We start from the raw sequence: 12910 nt of genomic DNA, 5'->3' as shown, positions 1-12910 counted from the left end.
AGTTGCCAATCGCAGTAGTTACCGGACTCGGGAGCGTGCCCGCAAACTAACCCCCTTGGGAGAGCGCTACCCAGAGGGGGGTTAACTGATGCGGGGAGGAGCCGAGACAGACGCCGAGGGACCCCAGATGACTTTGCTCTCGTGAAGTCTTGTCTTGATTGTAGACTTTGACAATAATACGCCCACCTCCTGGAGAGTGTCCTTCACTTGCCTGGATGTTGTGAATGTGTTTTTCTTTACCATAGAGAGGATCCTGCGATCATCCACCACTGTTGTCTTCCGTGGACATGCAGGCCTTTTTATGTTGCTGAGCTCACTAGTGCGCTCTTCTTTCCTCAGAATCTACCAAACTGTTGATTTGGCCACTCCTAATGTTGCTGCTATATTTCTGATGGATTTCTTTAGTTTTTGAAGCCAAATTTCCGACGGGAAGTCAGTCGGGAATGCCGGCTGTTTTTGGCAGTTTTCCCGTTGGAAAAACTGAGATGGAGCATACACACGGTCGGGATTCCTGGCCAAAAGCTCTCATCGCAGTTTTCCCATCAGATATTCCGGTCGTATGTACAGGGCATAAAGCCTCGTACACACAATCGGATTTTCTGCGGACAAAGCGTAGGACTTTTGTCCGAAGGGCGTTGGCCAGGAACTTGTATTGCATACAAATGGCAAAGAATTGTTGGCCAACAAACACAAAACTATGTGTTTTTTCAGCTCTTTAGCGCCACCCTTTGGGCAACTTCTGCTAATGTGTTATGGTTTACATTGCATCTGAGCATGCGTGTTTGAACCTTGGGGTTTTTTCTTCTAAAGGACTTCTGTACACACAATCCGACAGCACACATTTGTTGGCGGAAAATTTGAAAGCATGCTATCCAACATTTGTTGTCGGAAAATGCGAACAACAATTGTCCGATGGAGCATACAAACGGTTGGATTTTCCGACAAAAGCTTGCCATCACACAATTCCCGTTGAAAAATCCGATCAAGTGTACGGGCCTTTACAATGGCCTGATTTTCTTGCATGGACAGCTCCTTTGAACGCATGATGTAGGTCAGTGTTTCTCAAACTTTTTTGTCTTGCGGCACACCAAAAAGATCGAAAATTTTTCACGGTACACCTGAAAACATTAAAATTTTTGTTGTGAAGAACTTATTTATTTTTACACATATATATATATTTAAATGAATGTGAATTATGTGCCTGCTTTCAAGAGGAAATTAGATTGAAGCAATTGTAATCTTCTTTGTACTTTCGCTTGCTTTTCATTTAACAGTTTCTCTTTCAGAGTTCCAGACATGACTATGTATTTTTCCATCACTAAACAGTGAACAAACTTTATTTATAAGCATCAAAGTTGGAATGGAACGGTCTCCATTATTATCCCCTTGCCGCTGAGCGTACGCATATATGCGTCCTTGGCAATCGGGTGTTTTCCCGGCTGCTGCAGGCATCATCCCAGTACCGTTGTTTAGAGCGGGCCATTGGTTATCCAGGCATAACAACCGATGCGGCTAAAATCCGCTTGGTTGTTATACCGGAGGAGCAGTAGGGCCCGCCGCCTCCAACCGGGCCTCCCATCCCACCGGGGGACCGATCCACGATGCACCACTTCTGGTGCCTAGAGAGAGACTGGCACAAAGCCATAAGCGGCTTCGTGCCAGTCTCCTGAATGTAAACACGGAAACTGCGTCACGTCGTCACTTTTGGTTTACTCGGCTGCCAATGACGCCAGATTTAAAAAAATATACAGTATTCAGAATCGCCGTTTTCGGTGATCTGAATACTTTGAAGTGCAAAGGAGGGATTTGGGGTCTTTTAGACCCCCGATCCCTCCATAAAGAGTACCTGTCACCACCTATTACTATCACAAGGGATGTTTACATTCCTTTTGACAGCAATAAAAGTGATCAATATTTTTTTTTTTAAAACACAATTTAATAATGTAAAAATTAATAAAAATTTTAAAGCGCCCCCATCCCCACGAGCTCACGCAGCAAAGAAATCGCATACGGAAGTCATGCCTGCATATGTAAACGGTGTTCAAATCACACATGTGAGGTATCACCGCGATTGTCAGAGCAAGAGCAATAATTCTAGCACTAGACCTCCTCTGTAACTCTAGCCTGGTAACCATAAAAAAAAATTAAAGCGTCGCTTATGGAGATTTTTCGGTACCGTAGTTTGTCACCATTCCATGAGTGCGTGCAATTATAAAGCGTGACATGTTTGGTATCTATTTACTCGGTGTAACATCATCTTTCACATTATACAAAAAAATTGGACTAACTTTCATTTTTTTTCATTCATGAAAGTACATTTTTCCCAAAAAGTTGTGTTTAAAACACCGCTGCACAAATACCGTGTGACATAAATTATTGCAACAATCTCCATTTTATGCTATAGATTCTCTGCTAAAAAAAATATATATATATACCGTATTTATTGGGGTATAGCGCGCTCCCATGTATAGCGCGCACCCCTAAAGTTGCCCCGAATTCCTGTGGAAAAAATATGTTTTGTACTTACAGTTTTGGTGTCTTGCGCGGCGTCCATCGGCGGCCTCGTCAGGTCCGGCGTCCGTCTGTGGCTTCGGGTGTCCTCTTCGTCGGGTTCGGCGTCCTTCTGCGGCGTCCTCGCGTCCTCCCCGCTCGTTTCCCGCGCCGAGTTTGAATACTGCGCCGACTTATACAGAACGCAGTACACTCGTGTACTGTCGGGCAGGCTCGGCTACTCTCGCACTGACGTCTTGTACGTCCAGGACGTCAGCGCGAGAGGAGCCGAGACTGCCCGACAATACACGAGTGTACTGCTCTCGGTATATGTCGGCGCAGTATTCAAACTCGGCGCGGGAAAGCGGGTATCGGCGTATATCGCGCACACACGATTTTGCCCTGATTTTCAGGGCAAAAAAGTGCGCGGTATAAGCTGATAAATACGGTATGTATTTACACATATATATATATATATATATATATATATATATATATATATATATATATATATATATGTTTGGGGGTTTTTTTCTAGCAAAAAAATACATATTTTAACTTGTAAACACCAAATGTCAGAAATAGGCACAAAAGGGTTATAGTATAATGAGTGATTGAGTTCTCCCGAGATCTCGTTACCAAAGGAACCAATGAATGACAGACTGACACAGATTGCATTTTTATATAGGTTACTATTTTCCCTTTTGCGACATTGATTTACCATTTAATTTTTCAATATGTTCAAGGTTTCAAAACGCAAGCAATTTTAAATATTTTTCAAAACTCCTACATCACACCTGCAAATCTCACACAGCACACTTCGTAGAAGTCCTTGGCAAAGCTCGCTTGAAGACCCATCAAAGCTCCACCGAAGCCCCACCGAATCCTTATTGAAGCCCCACTAAATCCTCATCGAAGCCCCACTGAAGCCTCATCGAAGCCCCGAAGAGGAAAAGGTTGAAACCCCACCGAAGCCTCATCGAAGCCCCATAGAAGACCCATTGAAGCTCCACGAAGCCTCATTGAAGCCCCACAGAAGACCCATTGAAGCCCCACCAAAGCCTCATTGAAGCTCTACAGAAGACCCATTGAAGCCCCACCGAAGCCTCATCAAAGCCTCATTAAAGCACCAAGCAAAAGCAAGGTGTAAACAGGACTGCAAGTTAACCATTTTATTAAGTGACAGGAGCTTTGGCTGGCGGTCAGAGAGCTTTAACAATGCCTGTCCGAAGCCATGTTTTGAAGCAAATTGTAAACTAGCCCTTATCCCAGGTTCACACTGGGTGGCGGGAGTGAAGCCGTGCAAGTTCAGCTGAACTCGCACAATTTCACTCCCGCTAGTCAGTCCCGATATCGGCCACGATTTGTTGGCTGGTGCAGATGATGCAAAGAATAATCAGACATATATGGATGGCTGTAGTTTACTTGGATTCATTTGTATTGAAGAGACATACAGCAGAGAGCATGGTGCTCAGGTTAGCACACGAGATATAAAAAAACAACGACCATAGATAACAGGAAAATGCAGTAACAGATAGTTAACACATAGAACATTATGATAGAGTATCTGTGTATAGTGACATCTAGTGGACATACTCCAAATACACAGGGAAATAAACCAAGCAATGTATAACATAGCATGAAACAATGTTCAGTCTCCAACACCCCTTCTCATTGTGAAGTGCTTAATTAGACAAACCGATTCTTCTCGTTAGATCCATATGTCTCTTTGCAGGCAAAGGCTTAGTAAGGATGTCTGCTAACATTTCCTCAGTGGGACAGTATCGTAGATCCATCTGTCCTTGCTCTTGTAAGTCTCTTAAGAAGTGATATCTCACGTCTATGTGTTTGGTTCTCGGGTTTATCCGCTCTGTCTGTGCGAGTGCTATACATCCTTGATTGTCCTCATAGATTGGCGTGGACTCTTTCTGGTTCTGATCTAGATCTTCCAGCAATTGTCTCAACCAGATTACCTCTTGCCCTGCTTGTGATGCGGCCACGTATTCTGCTTCGGTGGAGGACAGTGTCACTGTGGACTGTTTTCTGGTGGTCCAGCTGATCAGGCCGTCTTTAAATAGAAACAGGTGTCCACTGGTGGATTTCCGATCACTGGGGTCACCTGCCCAGTCTGCATCCACATATCCAGTCAGACCACTCTTCCCTGTTGATGAAAATTTCAGTTTAAAGTCTATTGTTCCCTTCAAATAGCGTATGATTCTTTTTGCTGCGTTCCAGTCCATCTGGGTTGGCTGGGATACTTTTCTGCATAAGAATCCCACTGCTGTAGCTATGTCAGGCCTTGCCACTGTAGCAATGTATAGTAACTTCCCCATTGCCCTTCTGAATTGTGAGTCATTTTGCAAGGGGTTAATTGAGTTGTTTAGTTCTTTAAGATAATTTGTCTCCATAGGCGAGTTGACTGGTTTGGCATCATTGAGCCCAAAAGTTTCAATTACTTCCTGTATTTTGTGACTCTGGTTAATAAGAAAACTACCATCTTCTTCTCTTTCTATCTGCATGCCTAGGAAGTGTTTGACATCACCTAGATCTTTTGTTTCAAAGTCCATGTTTAAGACCTCCAGCAGTCTGGAACAATCCCCTTCTTGCTCATAACATACTAACAGATCATCTACATAAATGAGTACAAAGATCCACCTACCATTTAGTTTCTTGGTGTATAGGCAGGGATCGGCCTTGCTCCTCTGAAAGGATTCTCTCAAAAGCGCCTCATTAATCTTCATGTTCCATGCTCTGGCTGCTTGCTTGAGCCCGTAGATCCCCTTCTTAAGTTTACACACCTGTTCTGGCTTTTGTGGGTCTACAAAGCCCTCTGGTTGCTCCATGTAGATGTCTTCTGTTAAGTCACTGTGTAGGAAAGCGGTTTTTACATCAAAGTGCTTTACTAGCATTTGTTTTGTAGTTGCAACTGTGAGTAGAGCTCTGATTGTGGTATGTTTGACGACTGGGGCAAATGTCTCGTCGTAGTCTTCTCCATATTTTTGGGAGTATCCTTTGGCTACGAGTCTCGCTTTATATCTCTCAACTGTGCCATCAGTGTTGTACTTGACCTTGAAAGTCCATTTACACCCAATTGCCCTCTTTTTGGCCGGCAGTTGCGTTAGTACCCAAGCCTGCGTGTCCTGTAGTGAGATGATTTCTTCCTCAGCTGCCTTTATCCATCTCTTGGCTTCCCTCTCTGGGAGTTGTGTTATGTCTTTCCAACAAGTGGGTTCTCTTACGCAGGATGTTTCTACTTTGTACGAGAGTCTGTTGGGGGGTTTACCTCTGTTTTCCCTCACTGAGCGTCTTGGTTCAGCGTCATTAGCTGGTTCAGTTTGTTCCAGTCTTTTCTGTGACACAGTATCACTTTCGGGGGTTCGTTCCATAGGAAAGAAAACCTGCTCAGCGTTATTTGGTTCTTCTGCTCTTGGCATGGCTGGCTCCGTTACTTCATTTCTCGGGTCCTCGATAAATGTTACGCTGCTGCTGATTGTCACTTTATCGGTCTTCGGGTCTATGATTCTGTATCCTTTGGTGTTGTCGGCATAACCAACAAAGACACCTTCAATTGCTCGATTCTGGAGCTTGCTGCGCTTTTCTCCCGGAATGTAAGCAAAAGCTTTGCTTCCAAATACCTTGAGGTGTCCTATGCTTGGTTTTCGACTGTGCCATAGCTCGTATGGAGTTTTGGTTGTTGCCTTGGAGTGTAATCTGTTTTGTAGGTAGGTGGCCGTTTGTGCTGCTTCTCCCCAATATTTTTCAGGGAGTCCAGAATCAGTCAACATGCATCTGATCATTTCAGTCAGGGATCTGTTTTTCCTCTCTGCTACCCCGTTCTGCTCTGGAGTATATGGGACAGTCTTTTGATGTTCTATTCCTAGTTCCCTGAGTGTATTCTCAACTTGAAACCCGGTGTACTCCCCACCATTATCACTTCTGAGTACTAATGGTTTTCTGTGAAATTTATTGCTTACTTTGGTAACATAGTCCTTCAGCTTGTCGAATACTTCTGACTTATTCTTCATTAGGTATGTCACTGTAAACCTTGAGTAGTCATCTATAAAAGTTAATATGTATTTATTTCCTCCTGGGGTGGTTGTTCTCATAGGCCCGCATACATCTGTGTGTATTAGGTCGATCGGTCTTGTTGCTCTGCTTTCACTTGCCTTTGGTGGGGTTACTCTGGTGGCTTTGGCCTTGATGCAGCATTCACACCTTAGCGTGTTTGGGCAGCCTGTTAACTTGAAGCCTTTCGTTAAATCCCGTCTGGCCAGCTCCTGTATGCTGTCAGGGTGCCTGTGGCCCAGACGTCTGTGCCATAAATGAATACAGTTCTTGTGTTTATGTGTGCAGAGCTTTGTTTCTTGCTCAACAACATCAAGTTCATAAAGGTGCTTGCCCGCTTTAGCTGTTGCTATCACTCTTTCCCCATCTTGGATAGTGCATTGGTCACCTTTAAACGTTGTGGTTAGTCCTTTGCTTGCCAGTCGCCTGACTGATATAAGGCCGCCATTGAGTCCGGGAACATACAATACATCCGTCATTGGTATTTTTAACACTTGTCCATTCTCATTTTTACAAGTGACTATTCCATATCCTGTTCCTTCAGCAGTTGTGCAACTCCCGTCTGCAAGATATATGGCTTCTTTCTTGTCTGGATTGAGCTCTACAAAGAATTCTCTGTCGTTAGTCATGTGACTTGTTGCTCCAGAATCTATATACCATTTATGGTTGGTGACGGCATCTGTCACTTTAAAAGTTCCGTGCCACGCTGCTTGGTCGTTGTTTTTCATCATGGTTATGAGTGCCTGATTGGGATCTTTTTCCCTCTGCTCATTCCTCCACAATGGACAGTCGCGCTTGAAATGCCCGGCCCTGTTACACCGGAAACATAGTTTGGCCTTCCAGTTTGGCATCTTAGTGTCTGTTGCTTTAAGTGCTGCTCCTGTATCGCTCTCTTGCTTGTGAGAAGTCTGCTCCTTTCTGCGCTTGTATTCATCTGAGAGTCGAGATTTCACTAACTGTAATGTGAGTTCTGCTTCAGATCTTGTCTCTAATGCATTAATCAGAGGGTTGTATGACTCTGGCAGGCTGCATAAAAGTATTGCTGTCACATGGTTATCTTTGATCTCCTCTCCGAGGTCCCTGAGTTGTGCAACAATCTCCAGCACGCTTCTTATATGTTCTTGCATATCCCCTTCTGGAGTCATTTTTGACTGATACAGCTTCCTTAGTAAATATAACTTGTTGTTTAAGCTAGAGCTCTCATGTAATCTACGGAGTGCATTCCACATACCTTTGGCAGTATCTTCCCCTTTTATGTGGATAAGCTGTTCATCTTCTACCAGTAGGGCTATTGTAGCTCTTGCCTGTCTGTTTTTCTTATCCCACTCCTGGTTGTCTACATCCGGCCTGTCTGTGGTGAGGACATCCCATGTGTCATCTTTGCTCAGCAACATCTCCATCTTGAACTTCCACATCTGGTAGTTGTCACTATTTAGCTTAGTGATCCCCAGTTTAAGATCCCCGCTGCTAGCCATGATTGATGTACCTTGCTCGTATTCCAAGTGCCTGGATACCTCAGAGCAGATTTCCTCCGCAGCTTGATCAAAGATGGTGTGCAGGTGAAGACTAGGCCTCTGTTCCGGCTGTCTGATGATTCACGTTGTCTGGGCCCATAACCTTTGTTGGCTGGTGCAGATGATGCAAAGAATAATCAGACATATATGGATGGCTGTAGTTTACTTGGATTCATTTGTATTGAAGAGACATACAGCAGAGAGCATGGTGCTCAGGTTAGCACACGAGATATAAAAAAACAACGACCATAGATAACAGGAAAATGCAGTAACAGATAGTTAACACATAGAACATTATGATAGAGTATCTGTGTATAGTGACATCTAGTGGACATACTCCAAATACACAGGGAAATAAACCAAGCAATGTATAACATAGCATGAAACAATGTTCAGTCTCCAACAGATTACAGAGAAATCTGTGCAGTTTCATGTCAATGAAAATCGAGGTCAGATATTGCAAAAAGTAGTACAGAAACTACTGAAATCGGTGTAGCGCCGCAGATGCGGCGTCGCACGAATTAGGACGATGCCATTGCTGGCAATTGCCCGCAAATGCCGCCGATTTGACGCACCAGTGTGAACCAGGCCTTAGAATCAACTCCAGACCTTTTACCTGCTTAATTGATCAAGAAATAACAAAGGAGTAGCCCTCACCTGGCCATGAAACAGCTTTTGATTCAATTGTCGAATTTCTTTTGGCCCCCTGAAGAAGAGGGATGACTATTCTTAACCACTTCAACCCTGGAAGAATTTACCCCCTTCCTGACCAGAGCACTTTTTGCGATTCGGCACTGTGTCGCTTTAACTACATTTTTATAATTTTTTCCCCACAAATAGAGCTTTCTTTTGGTGGTATTTGATCACCTCTGCGGTTTTTATTTTTTGCGCTATATATTTTGAAAAGAAAGCAATATTTTTAACTTTTTACTATAATAAATCTCCCCCAAAAATATATAAAGAACGGATTTCTTTCTCAGTTTAGTCCGATACGTATTCTTCTACATATTTTTTTTTTTTAAATCGCAATAAGCGTATATTGATTGGTTTGCACAAAAGTTATATCGTCTACAAAATAGGGGATTGTTTTATGGCATTTTTATTATTATTTTTTTATTAGTAATGGCGGCGATCAGCAATTTTTATCGTGACTGCGACATTATGGCAGACACATATGACACTTTTGACGCTATTTTGGGACCATTATCATTTATACAGCGATCAGTGCTATAGAAATGCACTGATGACTGTGTAAATGACACTGGCAAGGAAGGGGTTAAACACTAGGGCCTCGTACACACGAGGGGATCTCCGCCGGACCGTTTCCAGCGGAGATTCCTCCTCCGGATTTGGATCCGATGGCTTGTACTCACCATCGGATCAAAATCCGCGCGGAATTCATCCGCGGTGACGTGTCGCGCCGTCGCCGCGATGACGACGTGGCGTCGTGCGCGACGCTGGAAGGTAAGTACTTCCACGCATGCGTCGAATCATTACGACGCATGCGAGGGAGGGGAGCGGACAGATTGATCCGGTGAGTCTGTACAGACCACCGGATCAATCCGCTGGACCCAATTCAAGCGGATAGATTTCTTAGCATGCTAAGAAATTTATATCCGCCCGAGAAATCTCCGCAGATAAATATCCGCTAGGCCGTACAGACGACCGGATTTGTCCGCTGGAACTGATCCGCGGATCAATCCCAGCGGATAGATCCGGTCGTGTGTACAAGGCCTAGGAGGCGATGAAGGAGTTAAGTGTGTCCTAGGGAGTGATTCTAACGGTGTAGGGGCTGGGCTACAAGTGACATGATAGTGATCACTGCTCCTGACAGGGAGCAGTAGATCAGTGTCCTGTCACTAGGCAGAACAGGGAAATGTCTTGTTTACACAGGCATCTCTCTGTTCTGCAGTTCCGTGACACGATCGCGGGACACTGGCAGACATCGAGTCCGCAGGTCCCGCGGGCACGGTAATGGAGCTCGCGGCGGGCACGCACGTGTGCCGCTAGGGGGATTTTTAAAGCACTGCACAGGTACATTGCTTTGCCCAGCCAAGCTATTCTGATGACGTATATAGTCGTTAGGCGGTCGGCAAGAGGTTAAGAGCTGTAATTCCCAAACCCGTTCTCCAATTTGGATGTACATACCCTCAAATTAAACCTGAGAATGTGCACTTTCAGCCCATATGCTTTATATAACTATAGCTTGAATATGTTTTGGTAAATACCTGAAAAAAAAAACGAAAATTGTGCCTGTGTCCAAATATATATGGACCTAAGTGTATAAACAGCCCTTGCATTCTTGATCATCAAGCCCAGAATCAAGGCAAATGTGATTGATTCAACCAGTGGCGGTGTATCCATAAAGGGCGCAGGAGCGCAGCCCCCTTTCACTCCTGCACCGACACTGGAAAACAATACATAGATTCATGCATTGCATGAATCTATGTATTGTTGCCGCTGCCCACTATTCAGAAGGCCGTCCCCCTGGTGAGTGCCGGCCAGCTGAATAACGGCAGCTGGTTGGCTGTGGAAGTGTCTATCAAAGCAAGCGGCTCTGATAGGCTTTCCGATTACAGTCTGAGGGCTGTAATGATCAGCTTTCAAATAGTTAACCAAGGGATGCATGTGGTATGCGTTCCCTGGTTAACACTGACACGCATCTCAGCCAATCAGGTTCACTGGATCTGATTACCGGTAACCTGATTGGCTGAAGCGACATCAAGGGCGGGACTACTTTGAGGGATCGTGGAGGAGGATCCATGGATAGCTGACTCAAAAAGGTAAATGCCAGGCAGGGGGGGGGGGGGCAATCTGGCGGCATTTTAGGGGCAAACTGGTGGCAATTGATGGGCACAGTGGCGACAATGGCATGGCACAGTGGCTGCATTTGGCATGGTACAGTGGCAACAATTGATGGGCACAGTGGTGACAATGGCATGGCACAGTGGCTGCGTTTGGCATGGCACAGTGGCGACAATTGATGGGCACAGTGGCTGCGTTTGGCATGGCACAGTGGTGACAATTGATGGCACAGTGGCTGCGTTTGGCATGGCACAGTGGCAACAATTGATGGCATGGCACAGTGGCAACAATTGATGGCATGGCACAGTGGCAACAATTGATGGCATGGCACAGTGGCTGCATTTGATGGCATGGCACAGTGGCGACAATTTTATGGCACAGTGGCGACAATTTTTTGGCACAGTGGCTGCGTTTGATGGGCACAATGGCTGCTTTTTGTTTGTTTGCGCCCCCCAAAAATTTTTGAGCCCCAGCCGCCACTGGATTCAACTGCATTTTTGGGCAAACATTATCTTCCTCTGTGGTTCACGTTTAGGTAAAGGAAGTACACAATATTTTTAATGCAACCAAATCTGTCCTTTTGTTGAACAGATACAAATGGTGGGTCCTAGTCAAAGCATACATTTATGTGTTTCTGGTGAAGAAATCCAGATGTCACTTCTACAACAGGCAGGTATAAGCCCCGACTGTCAGAAACCATGAATCGGACGGAGACAGAAGTACAGTTAAATCACACTTGTTTAATAATAATAATAAAAAGATAAAAAGAGTAAGCATAGTGAAAACATAGCCAGTTCAGGAACCAGATCGGATAGTCAGCCAAGCCAAATGTCAAAGAGCCAAAGTTAAACGTAGTAGAACAGCAAGCAGGATCAGGAGCCAGAAGGGATGTCAGCCAAGCAAGTCTTCAACAGGAACGCAGGCTCTGTCTCTGTGATGTTGACCAAGGCGAAGGCAGAGATCAACTGAGCTGGAAGGCTTAAGTAGGCAGGACTGACGAGCCGGATCATCAACAGATGAGTCACTGTGGAGAGATAGGAGCTGGCAATTAGCCGACAGCTGAGCGGCCAGCTCAGAGAAGGAAGGGCTGAGCCCAGCCCTGACACCGATCCGCAACATAGAGTCTCCACTTATTCATTAGAGGGTGTGATCATTTCCGTCTTGATGTGATGGATGAGGAAAACACATGCAAGGAACAACACACAACCCGACAGTGCCAGACGCATTATATTCACCGTTGTATAATCCTCTTTGTGGCTTTCTCCTGAAATTATAACATGGCACATAGTACAGTAAGGGGTATCTGACAAATACGAGTACAAATACATACTAATAACTTTAAAATGTACAACACTTTTTATGAGTTTGTATTCATTATATAGGAGCAGCAATGTTATTCACATTAAGAGGTACACTATACTGTCAAAAGTATTGGGACACCTGCCTTTACACACATATGAACTTTAATAGCATCCCAGTCTTAGTCCGTAGGGTTCAATATTGAGTTGGCCCCACCCTTTGCAGCTATAACAGCTTCAACTCTTCTGGGAAGGCCGTCCACAAGGTTTAGGAGTGTGTCTATGGGAATGTTGTCCAACATCAGTGCCTGACCTCACAAATGCACTTCTGGAAGAACGGTCAAACATCCCCATAGACACACTCCTAAATGTGGACGGCCTTCCCAAAAGAGTTGAAGCTGCTATGACTGCAAAGGGTGGGCCAACTCAATATTGAACCCTAGAGACTAAAACCTCGTACACACGCTCGGTTTTCTCAGCAAGAACCAGCAAGAAAGCTGCTGTCAGAGCTTTCTTGCCGAGTATACCGAGCGTGTGTACGAGGCTTTCAGGTTTCTCATCAAGAAAACTTCCCAGAATCTCGACGAGAAAAATAGAGAACCTGCTCTCTATTTTCTCGTGATTCTCGGCAGTGTTTTCCTGCCAAGAAACCCGAGCGTGTGTATACTTACCTGTCGCCGTGGAAACCTGTGCATGCTCAAAATGACTTTGACGCATGCGCGGTAGCTTCCTAGGCAT

The sequence above is a fragment of the Rana temporaria genome, chromosome 13 (genome assembly GCF_905171775.1).
Source record: "Rana temporaria chromosome 13, aRanTem1.1, whole genome shotgun sequence".
Taxonomy (NCBI): Eukaryota; Metazoa; Chordata; class Amphibia; order Anura; family Ranidae; genus Rana; species Rana temporaria.
This window is presented reverse-complemented; position numbering follows the sequence as displayed.